Below are 20,812 nucleotides of genomic sequence, written 5' to 3'. Positions count from 1 at the left end.
TGGGAGGATTAAATTATATATTCTATGTCAAATTCTTAGCAAGTATAGAAACCTCAAAGCACTAAAGAAATGTGAGCTATTATAAGTAACATTTTATGTTTTCTGGTTAACAACATTCCCCACTAATTTTTCTCTGCCTTACACGATAATCAAGTTCCTACAAGGAAAATTTAGACATAAATAAAATTAGTTCTAGTTATTGTACCTCACTGGGTTTGCTTAAAAACATTCATAATATGTGTAATTCTAAGAAAGAAATCAGAATTGTTTCAACTAAATCACTTTAGAAATAAATTTAGATTGTAGAATTGGCTTTTTATTCCAGCTACACTGTTAATTTTCCAACCTTCAGTATAGAACAGAACAAAAATTTATATGATGTTAACCTTAAGAATGAGATTTGTCAAAAACTTAGTTTTCAATTTATGCATACTGCCTGTTGGATACAAAGTTAAGATTCTGATGCCTTGTATGCTTCTTTTAATTGATCCATGGAAATGGATATAGTAATGAAAAGTAAATTCTATCAAAATACCCCAATACACTGCTATTTAGTTGCCACTGAGATGTACTACTAGTAAGTATGAAAATAAAATTGCCACTTCCAAGATATTAATCAGTCCCTTTGCTTCTTTTTTATAACAAGGTTTTAAAAAAGCATTTTCCCAAGACTCTTATTCATTTATTTTCTTAGATTTTTTTTTAAAGCCGTAGACCCAATGATTCCCTCTGATAGCCTTTCCTCATTTTATTCTCAATAATGACTCTTTGGGGAGCAATGCTATGGGGAATGAGATTGATCACCCATCACTGCTTCTGATGTGCTGTTTAACCAAGCTGGTGAACCATAGACTGTCATCATAGAGGGTATCAAATCAACAGTGTGTGCCACGCAGTCTACACTCCTATGCACCTAACAATAATGAGAATTCTTGTAGTTCATTAGACAGCCCAAGAAATTGCTAAGTAAATTTCAGGACAAAAATGTTTTCTGTGATCCTGGGTATTCTGTGTTACTAACGAAGTTGAAAACCAGTGTCCCAACTATGTGACTTTCTGATTTAGACCTTATAAAAGGAATTCCAGCGTTTAAGTTCTAGTTGGCAAATAAGAGTGTTTCAATTTTGGACTTAACTACATGATGATATTTTTTAAGCGTTCATAATTATTAATGGCAGTGTCTTATCTGCCCACACTTTGCCAAAAGATGGCAATTTATTGAGTTATTTTATTTATTTTTAAATTATTTTTCTTTGGCTTCATGTCATCCTCTTCTTCACTTAAGATTTAGAAATCAAAAATATTAAATCATTGCATTTATTAGTTAATTGTTTTACATATTAACTTTTGTTCACTGGTGAGGCTGTCAGGTTTTCAAAGAGATCGTCCATGTTTTCTGTTCATTTCATGCCTTGTAGTGGTGAGACCTGCCATAATAATTGAATTCTGATTTTATGTTAGAATTATGCTGAACAAGGGATGCCTGAGTAGCTCAGCGGTTGAGCGTCTTCCTTTGGCTCAGAGTGTGATCCTGGAGTCCCAGGATCGAATCCCACATCAGGGTCCTTGCAAGGAGCCTGCTTCTCCTTCTGCTTGAGTCTTTGCCTCTGTGTGTGTGTGTGTGTGTCTCTTATGAATAAATAAATAAAATCTTAAAGAAAAAGAATTATGCTGAACATCTTACTGTATTTAAGTAGATAAACCTGAACTAAATATTCTTTTTTTAAAAAAAAATATTATTTATTTATTTATTCATGAAAGACACAGAGAGAGAGAGAGGCAGAGGCCTAGGCAGCGAGAGAAGCAGGTCCATGCAGGGAGCCCATTGTGGGACTAGATCCTGGGACTTTAGGATCATGCCCTGGACCGAACACAGGCACTCAACTGCTGAGCCACCCAGGCATCCCTGGACTAAATATTTTTAAATACTTTAGTTTGGAGTATATGTTATTTTATGAGGATGGCTATTTATAATGCAAAATCAATCTCCCTCTTCATATACTATTTGCCATTCATTCTGGTTCCTCCAAAGATACATTGAGAAAGATTTTTTTAAAGAAACTTTCTAAAGAGATATAGATTAGCTCAATATGCCTTTCACTTAATCAGAAAAATCTTCTTGTACCCAACACAAATTTTGGACAAAACAAAACTTTTATTCATATGGACAGACATATCTGAAGGTCTATAATGCCTTAAAATTTTTTTGAGAATGCTCATAACATTGCCAATTCATGTAATGAAATGATTATATGTTATGTGTTTTATATATTATATGTGAATGTGGAATAATTATATTACATTATATATTAATATATGGCATATATTAATATATTAATATGAAATGATTATATAGTAATGGAGAAATGTTTTTCTGGATTTTTTTTAGAAAAACCAAATGGGGAAGTACTTATAATTTTGAAGGTTACAAATGAATTCTTTATTTGAAAATAAAGATGACAATAGCATTTTAAAGTAATACATGGATTCTTAACATATCTCACACTTACTTGAACTAAAAGGGCTTTTTTTCCCCCTGTAGTTCTCTGTCAGAGCTGATCATTTCCTGCTTGACAAAGCCTCTATTTTTTTAGCCCTTCTGACTTGAATTCTGGTTTGGAAGAGAATGCTTGGGACATAATAGATAATAAAAAAATTTTATAGGAAAATCGATTGAATGAAAAATCATTCCACACGCTAATTGTTTTTTTTTTTTTGGAAGTTTTATAATATATTAAGTTGTCAGCATATTTCACAAGAATTTTGCTTGCCATTTTATGTATTAAATTTATCCAACAGTTGTGTATAAAAAATATAAAAAATCTAATGGGACAGATAGAAAGCAACCTATTTGAGCTTCTTTGCTTGATAAGTGTATGTAGACCTTGATGATGCTAGTGCTTTTGAAGTCACCACAGGCGGAACTCCACTAAACCTTATAGATAGTCTTTTAACTTTATATGTGCATTATGTGAGGTAGCTTAATGAAGAAGGAGGGGATCTAAGAAAGAATAATATGCACTTTAATAAATCATATATCCTTGTGCTATTTAAATGTTTCTTCAAGGTTGATTGAAACTTTAACCTCAGTCTCAATAAAAAAGAAAAGCTTCAAATTTGCCAGACCTTGAATTTTTACAACACTGTGTTGAATTATGCAGTGATCAGTCAATTATTCATCTCTCTCAGCCCGAGATAGCTGTGCTTTGAAAAGCATGCAAAAATGGGGCTACGGAATGTGATGCTGTGTCAACACATTTCACTCAGGATTGCTTACAAGACAAATTTTTGTTTCAACATTGATTCTGGTTTTCTTGATGTTTGCTTCTAATAAGGTACCTGTTACAAATCAATTTCAGTTTGCATGCTTTAGTTTCTGATTCAGGATGATACACTGCCAAAATGACGTTACTGCCTTTTCCATAGATTTCTACACCCGTGTGAGAAATAGAGATCTTTCATATTTCAGGGGAATCTTTACACAAGGCTGCAAAGCAAGCCTACTTTTCTGCTAATGGAACACACAAGAATGGATAAACTAGATCCAAACTGCAGAATAGATTTATCTACGAAAGTTGAAATTCTTAAAAAATAATCAATAAAGTCAATATAAGGAAGGATGGAGGAGTAGAAATGTGTTGGTTGCAAATCTATTGATGGAGGAAGGATTCTGTTTGGGAGGCAGAGAAGGAGAGAAACGTTGTAGTGGAGATCAAAGGCATGGGCTTTGAAATTTGAATCCTGAGTTGGAATCATGATTTACCAGGTCTTAAACCTAGACTGGGTTTACCTCTCTAAGCCTCAGACTCCTCATTGTTATAACAGGAGGAAGAAAATCCGTTCATAGAGAAGTTATGAAGGTTATATTATAAGGTGTGTATTGAGTATTTAAAACAAAATTTTTGGCCCAAGGTGGGCATTCAAAAAATCATGTCTATTTTTATTAACTAATGATCAGAGATGAGAAGGGAGATTCACAGAGACGCTTGGATGCCTTTCTAAAACTAATAGATTTGATAAAATACTTCATTCAACTGAGTCACAAGTATTTGCCATAGTACTTTGTCCAAAATCCATTACCATATTTATGTTCAATACGAGGTATATGAAGTTGCAAGAGTATCTTGTATTAGCTAGTTGCTCTGATTACCTATAATATCAGCTTTGTCTGTATCGCATTCCCTTTCAATGGACTTCTCTTGCTCTGTTTTTATACAATCGTGCCAGCACAACTACAACATTCAGAGACCCAACATAAATTATGGAATTCAAACATCAGTTGATTTCCTGTTAAAAGGCAGCACAGAGTTGACAGTGAAACTGCCCCACATGTTCAAGGGAAGCTGGCTAAATAGAATTGAAAATCTGGGACCTATTCAATTCAAGCACACTGTGCACACAGTCTCAGTTAATTTTAATGTTAAAAATTAAAGATTTTACAAGAGTGAGATTTCTTTTCGTTTTAAGACAATACTAAAAATGTATACATTGTCCGAATGTTTATTCATGACTGCAAAATAAATATACAACTTATTTCAAAATAAGCCAAAGAAGGTGAATCATTAAAGATACTAAATTGCCACTTTCAATAAACCAAATTAATTACTGTATTTTAAAAACAAATATCTACTAACTATACAATTAAAAGTATTGTAAACAATCTTACCAAATGCATAGGATATTGAATGTGCCAGGTATATGGTATTCCTTATTAAATGTTTCTAAAATAAAATAAGCTCTATTTAGCATACACAAAATGTATGCCATAATCCATATAGAGAGGACATTTGGAAAAACAAAACACAACAAACTGAAGTGGAGCTTTTCACTATATGGAATATAAACTTATATGCATCATTGCTTTCAAAGGTTTAATTCTCTCTTGTTAGAAATACTGAGTAAAAATCAGTGGAGCAGGGGTTAATGAATATAGGTTCAAATGAATCTGAGCATATGCTCCATTAATCTCAAAAACACTACCCATTTAGTTTATTTAAATAACATCTCAGATTATTTAAATCTGAAAAACCTTAATGGCCATTGACCTCATTCATAGGCCAGCGTTTACCTAAATTTTCCTAACTTCAAATATAGTCATTGCAAATTCTTATATGTTTAAGTGATTGTTCCACGGTATTTGAAATTAGGAAAGGATAGGTAGGTCCATTTTGCTTTATCCAGGCTCAGGAAAAAAAAACAAAAAACAAAAAACCCAAAAACCCAAATATGTTGAAGGAGCAAGATAAAACATGGTAAGCAAACACACAGGTTTGAGTATAAGAAGATAGGGATCTATGTCTAGGTCCTGTCACCTCCAAACCCATGTTTGACTGTGGCAAAATGTTCAAAATAAATAGATCTGTTTGTTAGTGCAAAAAATGGGGATGATCATATTTACATTGAAGAACTAGCCTAAGATGAAATTAGGTACAGGTAATAAAGTCCTTCTTATGGTCCTTAGCAGCATTGGAAAAGTACTCACACATGGTATTTACTGACCTAGTATCATTGATGGCCTGAAGATAGAGGGGTGAGGTAATTATTTTTCAGAAATCTTTCAAACTTCTCTATGAACCTAACATGGCTTCTACCATACAACAATTTCTATAGCCCTGTGTGTGATTAAAATTAACATTTTTCTCTAACCTTTATGTTGTTTCCTTTTTACCATTCCTTCTCATTTTGTTAAGCAAACTCCTATCTATGTATCTGTGTATCTACCACTTGTCTATATCTATCTATCATAAATATATAAAGATAGAAGTTTACACCACTTTCTTTTTTCACCTTGAAAAAGATGATTTGTCCTATTTTCTCCAGTTATTCATTTTTTAAAGTAAGGTATATGTCAGAGTCCTCTGTGGAGATGTCCAAAAAACATAGATAAGCAGGTCCCCTGCTAGGCTTGCATCAGGATTCCCAGGAATGGAACATAGGAACCCTGATTTAAAATTGGAAAGAGGTCTTTTCCAGGGTTATGCTGATATATGAAGAGCCAGTCTAGTGGAATATTTGATGCTTCTTTTATGGAGTTCCGTTGATATATGAAGCCCAGCAAATAGTTAGTCAGGGACAAAGAGTGAAAATTATGTAATTCATTAGAAGGAATAGTTTTATTTCTGCATTTATTTATTAATGTCTCACCTTGTTCCTAAAAATGAATCAATCCAGTTTTAAAATAATAGGTATGTTGGCATGCAAAAATAGATTAAATTAAGTGAAAATAGAGGGAGAGCAACAGAAAGGGTAGGAAATTAAGATGAATTTGGGATGAAGGCTAGTATAAAATATTCAGTATATAAAGACTTATGCACTTGTTAAATACAGGCCGCAAATTTCACTCCAAGGTTTGTCCAGCCAAAGCAAAAAAAGAAAAATGAGAATCTGCAGTGTTTACATAATCTACAATATAAAAATAAGTCAATGGATGAGAAAACATAATTATTCCTGATAGACCAGAAATAAACTTCTATAGTCTATGTACATGATAGTAAAAGGTCCAAATAATCAGGAATATTTTGAAATATATCTTTGGACCAGGAAAATATAAAACATGCAGAAAAAACAAGATATTTTGTATCTCTATGCCCAGTGCAAAGATCTGATGAGGACTCGAGTCTCCTTGCCCCCAAATTAGTCTGAAAGTTAACTTTGGCACTAGCATTATACATATAAACATATCATTTCTAAGGGACACCTTCTGAACATGGTTCTGTAAGTTGTACAGCTAATCTTAAATATCTGAAAATATCTAGATTTATTTTTTTTCTAGGAAAGCATTTTAGTCTTGGAATGAATTACTACCTTTCCTCTAATCATACCAGAGGTAATAACCTGGTTGCTAAAAGGGCTTCTTCTACTAAAGCTAGTACAAGTGATGAGGCCATTATAATTTAGGGTGTGTTCCATCCTTTTGTAAGAGGTAATTCCACACGAGGTGACTGTAATAGATACAGTATGCTGTGATGTAGTATACAATAATAGAGTGTAATATAGCATTGTAGGACTGTAGACCTTAGAATGACAGTCCTGGGCCAAACAACTCAGGACGATCAATTTGATTTACACACAAGGCTGATGCAAACCAAGGCACATGAGCATCATGAAATCCATTTAGTCCTACATGCAGTGATGGAGGCCTAGAAAATAGTCATTTTCTTTCCATCTTTTCTTGCTGTTCAATTTTGGTTGAGTGCCATATAATGTACTGAAATAAACTGTCAACATCCACTGCTGTTGCTCATTGGCAAAAAAGCTCTGCTGCTTTTTGGATGGTTGACAAAGTGTCTATGGCATTAACACAGAATCTTTATAAGAATAAAATTAGATGTACATCATGCGATAGTGAAACGCCGCTTTGCTGATCACAATACTATACATACATACTTTTTTTTTTACACCTATGATTTCATTTAAATTCCATTCAACACATATTTATTGGGCAGTTTATGCACAAGTACTATGCTGAGTGCTGGGGATGTAAACATGAATAATACATGGTCTCCGCATTTGAGGAAATCACAATATAGTGGGTAATACAGGTGTGAAAACAAATAAGTTATAATAAAATATGATAAATACGTAGAGAATGAAGAGGGAAGGTGCTGTGGATGTTTGGAGAAGAGAACAGAACAGTTAATGACTTTCAAGAAAGTTACTGAAGAGGTAACATTTGCCTTGGGTTTTATGAGAGGTAGAGATTTTTCCTGTTCGAAGCAGTAGGACAAACATTTGTATAAGTCTTGAAACATGAAAATTTGGGGAATACTATGAGCATGTTGAATGGGAGCTTAGTGCATGAAAAGCACGTGGCTGAAGAGGAGAATGAGTGAAAGGAGAAAGTATGGCAATAGAGATGGGCAATTGGCTGCACACTGTGAATGACTTTGTATGCTATGCTCGGGAATTTGGATTTTATTTTGCAGCCAGTGGACAGCCAAGGGTGGTTTTAATGTAAAGAAGTAACAGATTTTTTTTTTAAGATAATCATCATGTGAAGGGATTAGAGAGAGGCCATGACAGGAGACTGCTATAATAATTTGAAATGAGGACAGACTTGGAATAAGACCATTGCAGTGAAGATAAGAGTAGAAGCCAGAATTGAGAAATGTTTCTAAAGAAAAATACAAAAAGATTTGATGGGCAGTTAAATTTAAGTCAGTGAAAGAGTAGGCAAGATCCAGGGGAGAATCCAAGCTTCCCTCTTAGAAGAATATAAAAATGAACTAACTCTTAAAAAAGTCTATACGATAAAGGAGGAAAGACGATCCACTGGAAGAAAGACAGTCTCTTCAATAAATGGTGCTGGGAAAATTGGACATCCACATGCAGAAGAATGAAACTGGACCACTCTCTTGCACCATACACAAAGATAAACTCAAAATAGATGAAAGATCTAAATGTGAGACAAGATTCCATCAAAATCCCAGAGAAGAACTCAGGCAACACCCTTTTTGAACTTGGCCACAGTAACCGGAGAAGGACAAACAGTGTATGTTCTCATTCATTTGGGGAATATGAATAATAGCGAAAGGGAATATAAGGGAAGGGAGAAGAAATGTGTGAGAAATATCAGAAAGGGAGACAGAACATAAAGACTTCTAACTCTGGGAAATGAACTAGGGGTGGTGGAGGGGGAGGAGGGTGGGGGGTGGGGGTGAATGGGTGACGGGCACTGAGGGGTACACTTGACGGGATGAGCACTGGGTGTTATTCTGTATGTTGGTAAATTGAACACCAATAAAAATTAATTTATAAAAAAAAAAAAAGTCTATACTAAGAGAGAGGACATTAGGCAGAATATGTTTTGAAAATATTAAGTTGTGGGGCACCTGGATGGCTCAGTGGTTGAGCGTCTATCTGCCTTTGGCTCAGGTCATGATCCCGGGCTCCTGAGATTGAGTCCTTCATCGGGCTCCCTGCAGGGAGCTTGCTTCTCCCTCTGCCTGTGTCTCTGCCTATTTCTCTGTGTCTCTCATGAATAAATAAATAAAATCTTTAAAAATTTTGAAAATATTAAATTGAATTCAGCTTGGGACAGGTTCAATTTGAGAAACTTGCAAGATATGCATGGCTATACGCTGGGTAAGCATTTGGAGGTATAGCTTGGTTCTCAGGAGGGAACGTGTGTCTAGGAAAGAGACTTGAGATTTACCTGCATGCAGAACGTAGTGTGTCAGGGTTTCGAGTGCCTCCTCATACACTCTCATTCTTATCCATCTCTGGGACTCTCAATTGCCATCCAAGCCACTGCTCTTGTGATTAGTGCTGCATGGACTCTGACCGTCTTCATGCAGGACTACACCTCATGCCCAAACCTTGCCCATTTTCCCTCTTGCCTCAAGACACCCCTTTTGCAACCAGTGTTGTGAGGCACTTTGTGTGAACAAAGTGGAAGTAGAGGGACTTAATGCATTGTCAGGGTAAAAGTGTTATTAATGGAAATCGAGAGCTAGTACATAAATTATGTTCTCTTCTTCCTCAAAATGGACTTCTGTTAGCTCACACAGACTCCCAAAACGTGGCCCAATGTAATCCAACGAACAATTACATTTGCTAACAATGGGTGCCTCCAGCTTAGTTCTGAACCCCTCATCCTCTTTCTCCTTCCTGCCATTTCTCACTTCTTCACCTCATTCTTGGTTCATTAGGATCCTATGTTCTAAATAGAATAATAGTAGCACTTAAGACTTTATCTAAAGCAGTGTTCTCTGAGGAAACTAGAATATTGACATTGAGAAAGCTGTATCATTTCTGGGACCAAATGGGAGAAAGAAACCCCTCAGTAATTTGGGAAAAGTTTAATATAAGGAATTATTAACTATAACTATAAAGAATTGACCAGAAAGCAATAAAGAGAATTTTAAAAAATATAGAAATAACACATAAAAGGAGAAGCCACTTCCTCTAGGGACTGAGCTACAGCTCCTGAGGAGACATTCTCCAGGCTTGAAATCAAGATCCTGGAGAAGTCACAGCTCTGGCTCCCTGAATGTCAGAGAAGTCACGGTGGTACCAAACCAGTGAAATGTTTCAGAAATCTGCCCATAGGATGCTAGAGAAAGCTGTTCACGGGGAAGTGTCACGTGAGAGGCACCCCATCCCAAAAATACCTAATAAGGTTTCTGGGAGAAGTTACTGGCTGGTGGGTGCTACTGGCTACTGCGCAACACAGAAACCGGGCAGTGCAGAGGACATTGGCGCCATGGAATCTCAGTGCTGAAGAATGGGCATGCACAGGAAATTGTTGCTCCCGCCACTCCCCACCCCCACTCAAAAAGAGCCCACATTGCAGGTGCTTGGCTCTGGGAAAGTTGTAGAAGCTGGACACTGGAGAAGAAGCCTGTGCTGCAGGAGCTGCCTTGTGAGCACTGGAGCCCAGAAAAAAAAAAAAAACTTTCCTCCTGAAAAGTCACTTAGGTGCCCTCTGCTGATGAAGCTTCCTCTTGTTCCAGCTGGCTAAGGAAAGATATTTAAAGATATGTCCTTTTCACTGAGAAGACAAAAAAGGATGAGAGAACCAAATGCCAATAATTCAACACCTGACACACAAACTAAAATACCCACCTTGGAAAAGTGTAGTGTGAGTAAGAATATAAGACAACAAATACTGCAGCCAGATATATCATGGAATTTCATTTATTTATTTATGTTTTTATATTTTATTTATTTATCCATAGAGACACAGAGAGAGAGAGAGAGAGAGAGAGAGAGAGAGGCAGAGACATAGGCAGAGGGAGAAGCAGGCTCCCTGTGGGAAACCTGATGCAGGACTTGATTCCAGGACCCTGGGATCATGACCTGAGCCAAAGGCAGATGCTCAACCACTAAATCACACCGATGCCCCACATCATGGCATTTTAGTGGGTAGAGAATGATGAGCTGATATGAGAGGTAGATGGAAAGATCTGAGAACCAAGGAGAAAGCGATACTAGAAAAGCAAAGGGGATCACAGATTTGAGAAGTAGGCTGTGGTTAACGATGTAATGGCTTTGGAGCAGTGCAAAAGGATGAAGAGTGAACAAAGTCCTTTGAGTTTGTAAATGTGTAGGTTATCAATGATATCAATGAGTGATGTGTCAGTAGATGATTTAAGGAAGAAGCCAGAATAAGATGGCATGAATAGTGATTAAATATTGAGGAAGCAGAGGTATTTAGGTGATTTTGAGACAAATGGAAAATACAGTAATATGACTGATATGTGGAAGAAAGTGTCTTTACTATGATATTAATGCTGTCATTTATTAAATGAGAAAAAATAGGTGACATATTTATGGATAGAGAAGAAAGACATGAAGAGATCAAAATTGGAGGAGTAGAAATCTTCTATAGAGGCAAAGACAAAGCTTTAGAAAGAAAGAAAGAAAGAAAGAAAGAAAGAAAGAAGAAAGAAAGAAAGGAAAAGAAAGAAAGAGGGATCCCTTTTCTTCTGAGAAAATAGGAAAGGATAGTGATGATGCATTATGTTGGGGGAGGGGGCCTAAGGAAAAGCTTTGGGCTACAGTTAGAAGACCTGGAGTCTAACTTTTTTCTGCCTAGTAATGGACTGTTGACCTTGTATAAGTCACACCCTTCCTGTATCCTGATTTTCTACAAGTTAATTTTGTGGTATGAACTCAATGCTATCTAAGATCCCCTTGAGAGCTAACATTTCATAGCAATGTTAGCCTCTCCATTTTATAGTTGGAAAACAAGGAGCAGAAGGATAATTACTTGTCCAAGCTTATCCAGAAAGTCAGCAATAAATTTGAGAGATGCACCTAGGACTACAGCATTGAGACACAGTCAAAGTGCACAGAATGTTTTCTACAAAATCTATTTTAGACAAACCACCTGAATAAGCCAACTCATGAAATGTTAGAATAGTGCATCAAATATGTCTGTAATGCAGAAACATAACATCAGCGGCATATAACCCAGCATAGTGACAGCCAGCTCGGTATAATGCACATATGGAATACAAAGCGGGTCTGAAATAAAAGTATATTATAGGATTTATACCAAGGATAAGAAAGGGGAAAGAGAAACAAAAGGAACTTGTAAGTACCTGAGACAACAGTAGCCAGTCCCTAGAAACAATAGTATTGGTAGTTTCAAAATTAGTAGTAATGCAGAGGAACTCTAGGGAATTGTCCCTCCCAGTCTCTGCATATAATTGGCAGAGATCCTCAAATCCCATGTTTCTCAAACATTATTGGGTGAACAAGTTACCTTCAAATCTAGCTACAATGTAGCAGGCCTGGGGTGGGAGACTCTGCAGTTCTTTTTTTTTTTTTTTTTGTTTCTTTGAAAGATTTTATTTATTTATTTATTTCATTCATTCATTCATTCATTCATTCATTCATGAGAGACACACAGAGAGAGAGACAGAGGCAGAGACACAGGCAGAGGGAGAAGCAGGCTCCATGCAGGGAGCCTGACGTAGGACTCGATCCCGGGACTCCAGGATCACGCCCTGGGCCGAAGACAGGTGCTAAACCTCTGAGCCACTCAGATGGCTGCAAATTCCGATTCTGCAGTTCTAAGTAGCTCCCAGGTGATGCAGATCAACTTTTGAGTATCAAGGGTCTAAGAAATGACAATGGGTTGAACTGCAGGACCAGTATAGAATACATGTGAAATCAACTACAAAACAAGACAAACAACACTGGGGTGGGTGGGTGGGAATCACTAAGGCGTAGACTACTCTTGGAGGCTCCAAAGTGATTTTGTATGCCCAGTTTATATTTCAGCTTTAATTTTCAAATCCTTTCTTACAGTTCCCTTTAAAGAAATGAACAGCTGGGATCCCTGGGTGGCGCAGCGGTTTGGCGCCTGCCTTTGGCCCAGGGCGCGATCCTGGAGACCCGGGATCGAATCCCACGTCGGGCTCCCGGTGCACGGAGCCTGCTTCTCCCTCTGCCTGTGTCTCTGCCTCTCTCTCTCTCTCTGTGACTATCATAAGTAAATAAAAAAAAAATTTTAAAAAATGAACAGCTGATATTTGCAGCAGATTCAGGAACATTAGTGACCGTCTAGTGAGTGCTTCTTATGATTTTCTTGGCAAATCCACTGATACCAAAACATGAGGGACAATTCTCCATAGATGGAGAAATTGGTGACATTCAAATGAGGTTGGTTTATATTGCACCAATGATAAGTTTCTCATATTAAAATGTATACTAAATTTATACAAAATGTTAATACTGGAGGAGGTGGAGTGAGAATTAGGGACTCTGTACAGTTTTATGAATATTCTCTAAGTGTCAGATTACTTCCAATTTAAAAATTTATCTTGGATCATGTGGTATCTCTATTTTTAATTTTTTGAGAGGCCTCCACACTGTTTGCCACAGTAGTTGTACCAATTTACATTTCTACTAATAGTGGAGGAGGGTTCTGTTTTCTTCACATCTACATCAACTAGTGGGTACCTAACCCAAAGAAAAGAAAAACACTAATTTGGCAAGATGTGCCCTTGCATTTATTGCAGCATTACTTACAAAAGTCAAAATAAGGAAGCAGCCTAAAAGTCCACAGATAAATGAATGGATAGAGAAGATGTGGTACATAGATACAATGGAATATTAGTCATAAAACAAGATGAGATCTTGCCATTCACCACAACATGGATGAACCTAGAGGGTATAATGCTAAGTGAAATAACTCATACAGAGAAAGGGAAATCATATGATTTCACTAATACATGGAACCTAAAAAAAAAAAAAAAAAAAAAAAAACAGAAAGTAGAAGTCAGACCTATAAATACGGAGAACAAATTGATGGTTGGCAGAGGGGTGTGAGGATGGGGTAGAAGTGGGTGAAGGAGAAGTGGGAGATACAGGCTTCCAGTTCTGGAATGAATACATCATGAGGATAAAAGGTACAGCATAGAGAATATAATGAGTGGTATTGGAATAGCGATGCATGGTGACAGGTGATAGCTATACCTGTGGTGAGCATAGCATAACCTATAGACTTGTTGAATCACTATATTGTACACCTGAAATTAATGTGATACTGTATATCAACTATAGTGAAAAAAAAAAAGGATTGTTAATGAAACCAGATTCCAGGGCTTTAATCTAGACCTACTAACCCAGAATCTCTACAGGGGAGACCAGGAATGTGCATTTTCGACTCATTCCCTGGGCTATTATTTTGCACAGTAAGGTTCAAGAACAAATTCCCACAGAGCCTTTCCTTGAGGATCTTACTGCAATAGTAACCCCAAGGTAGTGAGGGAAGCAGGCAGGTAGAAGGAATGAATGGCTATTCCAGCCTCACAGTGTGGTTCTGCACATTGCAAATATACCCCATACCACCTCTCACCTCTCCTTCTCTGGCGTCATATTCTAAAGCAGTCTTGTGTTTGGACTGCAGATTTGACCTCATCAGAATCTATTTGATATCTTGTTAATTTACATAGAGCTTGCCTGCCATTTCATATGAAGGTGAAATCTGCTTTAGAGTATGAATCAAGGCGCTGAGATTCGCTTCTAAAAGATGCCACATTATAGGAAGCCTGTACATGGGAAAGAAATGTTGGATTTTTCGAAGTTGGATCCAAATCAATCACAAGTCTAATGCTTCACACTGCTGATATGTCAGTCATTTGCCAGGATGGTGTGCCATTCATATTGTTAAATGAACATTTTCATTTCCCAGAGGAGTCATCTGCTGCCCATCCTTATAATATGGAGCATTGTTCCCAGGCTATTTACATCAGCACTGCTCCTTACAATGGACCTGTTTCATTGGTTTACATAAATTGAAGGGTGCTTTTAAATAAACTAGGAAAGGACGAATCATCATGCTGCTTGTGATTAATCAGAGAGATTGTGTGACAACAAGAAGATGCATCAGAATATAAGAGGGATATTATGGACACCAGCTTTAATAATGTATAGTATACATTTAAACAGCCTTATTTGGAAAAGGTCCATATTGACTATATGCATCAAAAAGGTGATTTAGAGGAGTTTCTCTCGTGCATTATGATTATGTGACCAGAAGTAGCAAACAGTATTTGTAGTTTCAATCTTTTAATGATGTCTGTCCTTAAAATTTAGATTTTTTAAAGTGTACTTTGTGGAGATATGTTTATATGAATTTTTATGAGCTTTAACAGGTAGATTTAGAAGCCAGTGCATTTTTCTTTTCAAATCACAGATGTTGATTAATTTTTGTGTGTAAATTATCTTTCTTTTTCATGCAGTTAATATCTGACACAAATCACAAATATAGAAATAGGAATGGATCCCCCTCCCCCATTCTTTCTCTATTGCTGGTGAGTAGAAACCAATCTGACAAGTGAAAATTACTGAGAAATGTTCTGAAATCAAATTTTCCCAAAGAAAGAAACTATTTGCACATAGTCAGTCATTTTCACATGCATAGATTCCATCTGAAGATATTGTCAAATTGATTCCATAGGTATTTTCTTTTTAATTCATCGACGGTCCTTTCCACTGAATGAAACAAAACCTAGTAAGGGTCTGCGTGCAAATACAGACACACCCAATGCAAACATGCGCGAATGCACTGGAGTAAAAGCTTTAACAAATTCTCATTATTCAGGTAGTTAAAGAGGAAGCTAAATAGCAGCACCAAACATGCTGTAAATCCTCAAGGCTGACAGAGAAGTGGTTATGACAGCTTTCACATTATCTGATTGCAGAATCGAGGCAGTAGTCACAGCTGGCTCATATGTCAAAATGTGTCAGGACTTAAATGGTAAAACAGGAGTGCAACAGCAATTGGCTTTTCAATCAATAACACAATCAATATATTTCACAGATATTTTCCCATATCTAAATGACTCTGCAGAGATGAGGGAGCCCGACTGAGTGTTTATAAATCAATAAAACCCACAGCTAAAGGACATCTGCTCCTGTTCTTTTACTTCACAATGCTGTTTGCCTTTTCTTTCCAACTCTCTTCTTATTTAAGAACGTACTTTGGAGGACAAACAGCCCTCTTGTGCACACAAATCAGCTTACTGCTGCATTTTGTGCACATGATGTTTTTTAATAATTTTGTGCTTGAGCATTCAACTAAGTGGAAGGACAGCTTTTCTTAGCTTAGAATGCTCTGACTGTTAGAATTAATAAAGCAGCTTTCAAATTTCAAGTAATATATGCTACATAAACTTCAAATAAATAATATCAAAGTACAGCATCCAGACTTGCGAGTTGAAATAATAACCCAGGGCATTATTTTTTTTCCTCACACGGAACAATATTCTTGCTGAAAATTATATATTGTATTTGTGCAGATATGTCACAAATGAGAAAAATGCTGTCCTCTACAAATCTATCCCCTTCGCAGAAAGATATGATGGGGGCAAAAAAAAAAAAATCTACAATTTAATGCAAAACTCTAATGCTGACACATAATTTTATTTCCATCCTGTATATCAAAACGAGGTGAAGTATGAAGCATGGTTTAACAAAAGCTGTGGTATTCTGAGTTAAAACTGCCATACTCTATCAATAGCCTTTATACCACAGAGTAATAGTATGTCCCACACTGTCAGGGCTTTTTTAAAAAACAGAAGGCCATATTGTGTTACAAGTGGAATGCAAATTAAATACATCAATCCATATACTTTTTCCTAAGCTTACGTTGCTGAGGGAAACATTTTCCAAGTAGCTTACACTAAAACATAAGCAACTGAGGCATCATGGTGAGGATATCATTTCTGTGTGGATTTAGGACCAGGATTGAAAAATGGGAGCACAATGAAAGATGCTCCTCCTTAACAAAAACTCATTTTGCTGCTGTTTTTTTTTCTATGAATTTATATCTAAGAATATTTACTTCTTATTCCAATGGCTGGAGTGACTGGTTTGCCTATCAAGTTGGCAGTGCCGCATGAATATAGATAGAATTTCATTCTTTCTGCCAATGTTACCTTCTGACAAGTAATTATCTTCGCACTTGTAATTAGTTAATTATAACATGGATTTTTTTTTTTTTGGTCAGGTCCCACCCTTTCTTCGATCCTCATCTCCCACTAACTCTGTCCTTGTACCTCATATCTCAGCTAAGGTGGATCTCACTCCATTCCCTGAACATGCCTTGCACTGTCCAGGTTAAATACCTTTCTTCAAGCTGCTGAAAAATTCTTCAAGTTGTAAACCTATCGCATTTGTCATTGTTGCAAACCGTGTTTGAAATCCAACCCTTGCATAGCTTTCTCTCACCCTCCAACCAAAATTAGAAGCTTTTTTCTAAGTTTGTACGTCATGTTTCTCATGATCCTATGAGATATTTAAGTGCTGCCTTCTTTTGTAATTATTCACTAATGATTGCTTTCCCAAGAGTACATGGTAAAGCTCTCCAGTGTTTGGGACTGTGATCTTTCTTTGATTCCCTGCTTCTGCGTAAGTATTGAGTTGTTTCATTTTTTTTTTCTTGAACGAAGCATGTGTTTTAGGCATTTAAAATAACTTATAGAAGACTATACAATGGACTTTAAAATCCTATAAAATTTTTTGATCTCAGTCATTTCATTTGTATACATATCACGAGTGCCTCCTTTCTGACAGACGCTGGACTATTGCACTGAACAAAACAGAGACCCCAGCCTTCATTTTATTAACATTTTTTGCAGTAATCGAAAAATTGTGAATTAAAAGCACAATGGATAATCATTTTTATATAAAATCCCCAAAACTGTGGGACAAGTTTTAAGGCCCATACATAATAAATTGTCACAGTTTTCTCATGAGTATGTCCCATGTAATATTTGGTATATACTTATACTAAAAACATTATGCCTTATTTACCTGAAAGTCAAATTTAACTAGGTGTTGTGTATTTTAACTGGGACCCTTAACTTAAGTACTATTTAATAAACTGATAATAAATAATTTTAATAAATGAAACTTTATCCATACACTATTAATGGAGACTTTAAAATGCTGTTTTATTTTTATTTGAGAGAAAGAAAGAGAGAGAGAGAGAGCACAAGTGGGGGGAACTGGAGGGAAGAGAGAACTCAACTCCCTGCGAGCAGGGGGCTTGACTCAGGGTCCAACCTCAGGATCATGACCTGAGCTGTTGAAGACAGATAATCAACTGAGCCACCCAGTAGCCTCTGAAATGCTATTTTAAGGATAAACAAAATAAAGTCCGAATAAAATAATAGCATGTAGCAAGCAATGTTACTTTTACCTTTTCATATTATGTATATATCAAATTATATATATTATCAACTAATTTAGTTACTGCATAAACATAACATGTTGGTGCGGTCTCATGTCGTTTGCAAATTGACTCTTTAGCTGTTTCTTTTCCTTCCTTTGCTACTGCTTTTCTCTCCTTGGAAGCCATTCTTATTTCACTGTCTTCTATCTAGAAGGCTGTCCACAACTTTTCTCAATAATTATATCCATACCACCCTATAAACACACACAACCATTTATGCATATGTATATATATGTGTGTGTGTATGTTATATATAGATATATATAAAACATCATGTATCTTTTCTGTTTTAAAGCTTTTTAACTTCTGGTAGTAAAACAGGTAACATATATTTTAAAGTGGACGTGATACAAAGCTTGAGATATTATACGTTACTTACAGTCATAGTTCACCCACTATTAGAGATAGAGAAATGGAAGTCCTTAGCTTTTGTTCTTGTTGGTGAGTCTTAAGTGGCTTTCCAAACACCTTGAGACCATAGTTAAGGACCTTCCTAATTCTCTTTATGTTTCTATATAAAGACTTCTCAGGTTAGGCTGAAAGAATATTGCTTTTCCCACAGGAGTAGTGCCCATCTTTATGGAGATCTAAGATGGGTGAACTTAGGGCTTGGTGTGGCACAAAAGCATTAAAACCAACTTCTGAAAATTATTATTTTTATTCATTGGATCTTTTAGGATTCAAGTAGGTGGTAAATATGTTTTTAAATATTTGTTTCTAAAATAAAATTTAATAAGCAATTTATGTATGAATTTAGTTTACAGTGAAATTGGAAATTGCCTCTTTCAGACAAGTCAGTAAGCCTTAGATGTTCTCAAGTTTTACTGATAACTGAACAGCGACAACATCAGTAACAGCTACCACTGACCTTAACTGAGTACTTACTATGTGCCAGGCACTTTCTAAATTCAGTCCAAAATCAAATACAACCTCACTTTCGATGATAGGATCCGTTTACATACTTTAGCATTCTGCTAAATATATATATGCAAAAATGGACCCAGAAACAGGGTTGAGAATTTGCATTTGGAATGAAGGCTCTGAAAATGCTATAGTGTCTCCAGCCAAAATATAAGATGGGGACATATTGAGGCAGGATATAAACTTGACAGTGGACAGTAGTTCTTGATAGGATGCAGAAGAGAAAATACAGAAGAATTTTATCCATTAGGCATTTGGAGTTGAATGCAGAAATAATGTTTATAAAACTATCCATAAATCTTACTTGCCACGAAATTCCCCCACATGTTCAAATGATTAGCCTCCAAATCCCTTTCTGCCCTTTAGTGTTTGCATAGTTGTTGCGGTAACAAATATCCTTAAAGCTGATGAGGTGAACCTTGGAATGGATATTAGATTAATCCAGGATGGAACTCATACCTTCACATCGGGTGCAGAGTGACTTAAGCGTGGACAGGCTTTGAATTAATCTTGAGGAAGCCAGGCAGAGTAGCAAGTCTTGGACTGCTCTTGAAGACATCGACAAATGAGATCTATATCAAGTTTTTATAACATACTGAGGACTCAATTTGGTATCTCATTATCAGAAAATTCAATACAAAGTGAAACAGTTCAGAGGGCTCAAAAATATTAATTGATAATGATAAAGAAGAAAGGTGATTGACTAAGGGTAGATTCAATTTGATTCAAAGGCAATGAATACATGAAAGTTATAAGTAGCAACAAAGGAGAATTGTTTTGTTGACAGTCATGCAAATAAGCATTGACCCATATGCTCAGTGCCTAAAATAAATTTAGTGTTCTTTGTTCGCATTTCCTGTCAGCTTGGGTTTTATAACAAGTTACATTTTGTTGGAACTCTGAGAATACTTGTTGCAGGAAGGAGCTTGTCTTCTTTTAACCTGCTGATTATTAGAACACTAAAAGAGTATGGTTGAATGGAAGGCTGAAGCAATGGCATTTGTAATTTAATTTGGGTCAATGAACATTTGAGGAACCAAATATAACTCTCATGGTCTAATAATTCTTGAAAACTCTTTGAAAAGCTGGTTTAACATTCTTCTTGTATATACTTGGAAACATAAACCTTTAACATATTTTAATTATATAATATGTCAAACATATATAAAATTACAGAGGCGCCTATGTGCCCATCATGTAGATTAACATTTTGTCATCTTTGTTTCAAAATTTAGGTTTTTAAGAAATAAATGTGGGTTCCACTGTTATCCAAAAACAATATTCCTATGAAAACTTTCATAAACTGAAATGCTATAAAGTGAAGAAGCAATTAGTATTTACTAAAAGCAAAAATCCTCTTTGGATTTCTTTCTGCTAGTGAAAACAGAGAGTACTGTAGATCTTAGTAAAAGTAAAGTGGTATAAAGTGAACTTTCAGATAGGAGGGAAGGCCTGTATTAGAGAGGCCCTTGAATTGATTCTTTTCATTTTATTCTACATTATCCACAAAACAAATATCATTAATTACATGTGTGTCCTTCCTTTAATATGCTAAGCTATTACTATAACATTACATACCTCTATAGAGCATATATTAATTTTTTATATTTTTTAATTTCTATAATGATATCCTACTATATCACTTGAAATTTTATTTTCTTATTTATCAAAATGTATTATAGATTCATCTTATCGACC

The sequence above is a fragment of the Nyctereutes procyonoides genome, unplaced genomic scaffold (assembly GCF_905146905.1).
Source record: "Nyctereutes procyonoides isolate TBG_1078 unplaced genomic scaffold, NYPRO_anot_genome, whole genome shotgun sequence".
Classification (NCBI taxonomy): domain Eukaryota; kingdom Metazoa; phylum Chordata; class Mammalia; order Carnivora; family Canidae; genus Nyctereutes; species Nyctereutes procyonoides.
The sequence above is the reverse complement of the archived record's forward strand: the minus strand, read 5'-3'. Positions refer to the sequence as shown.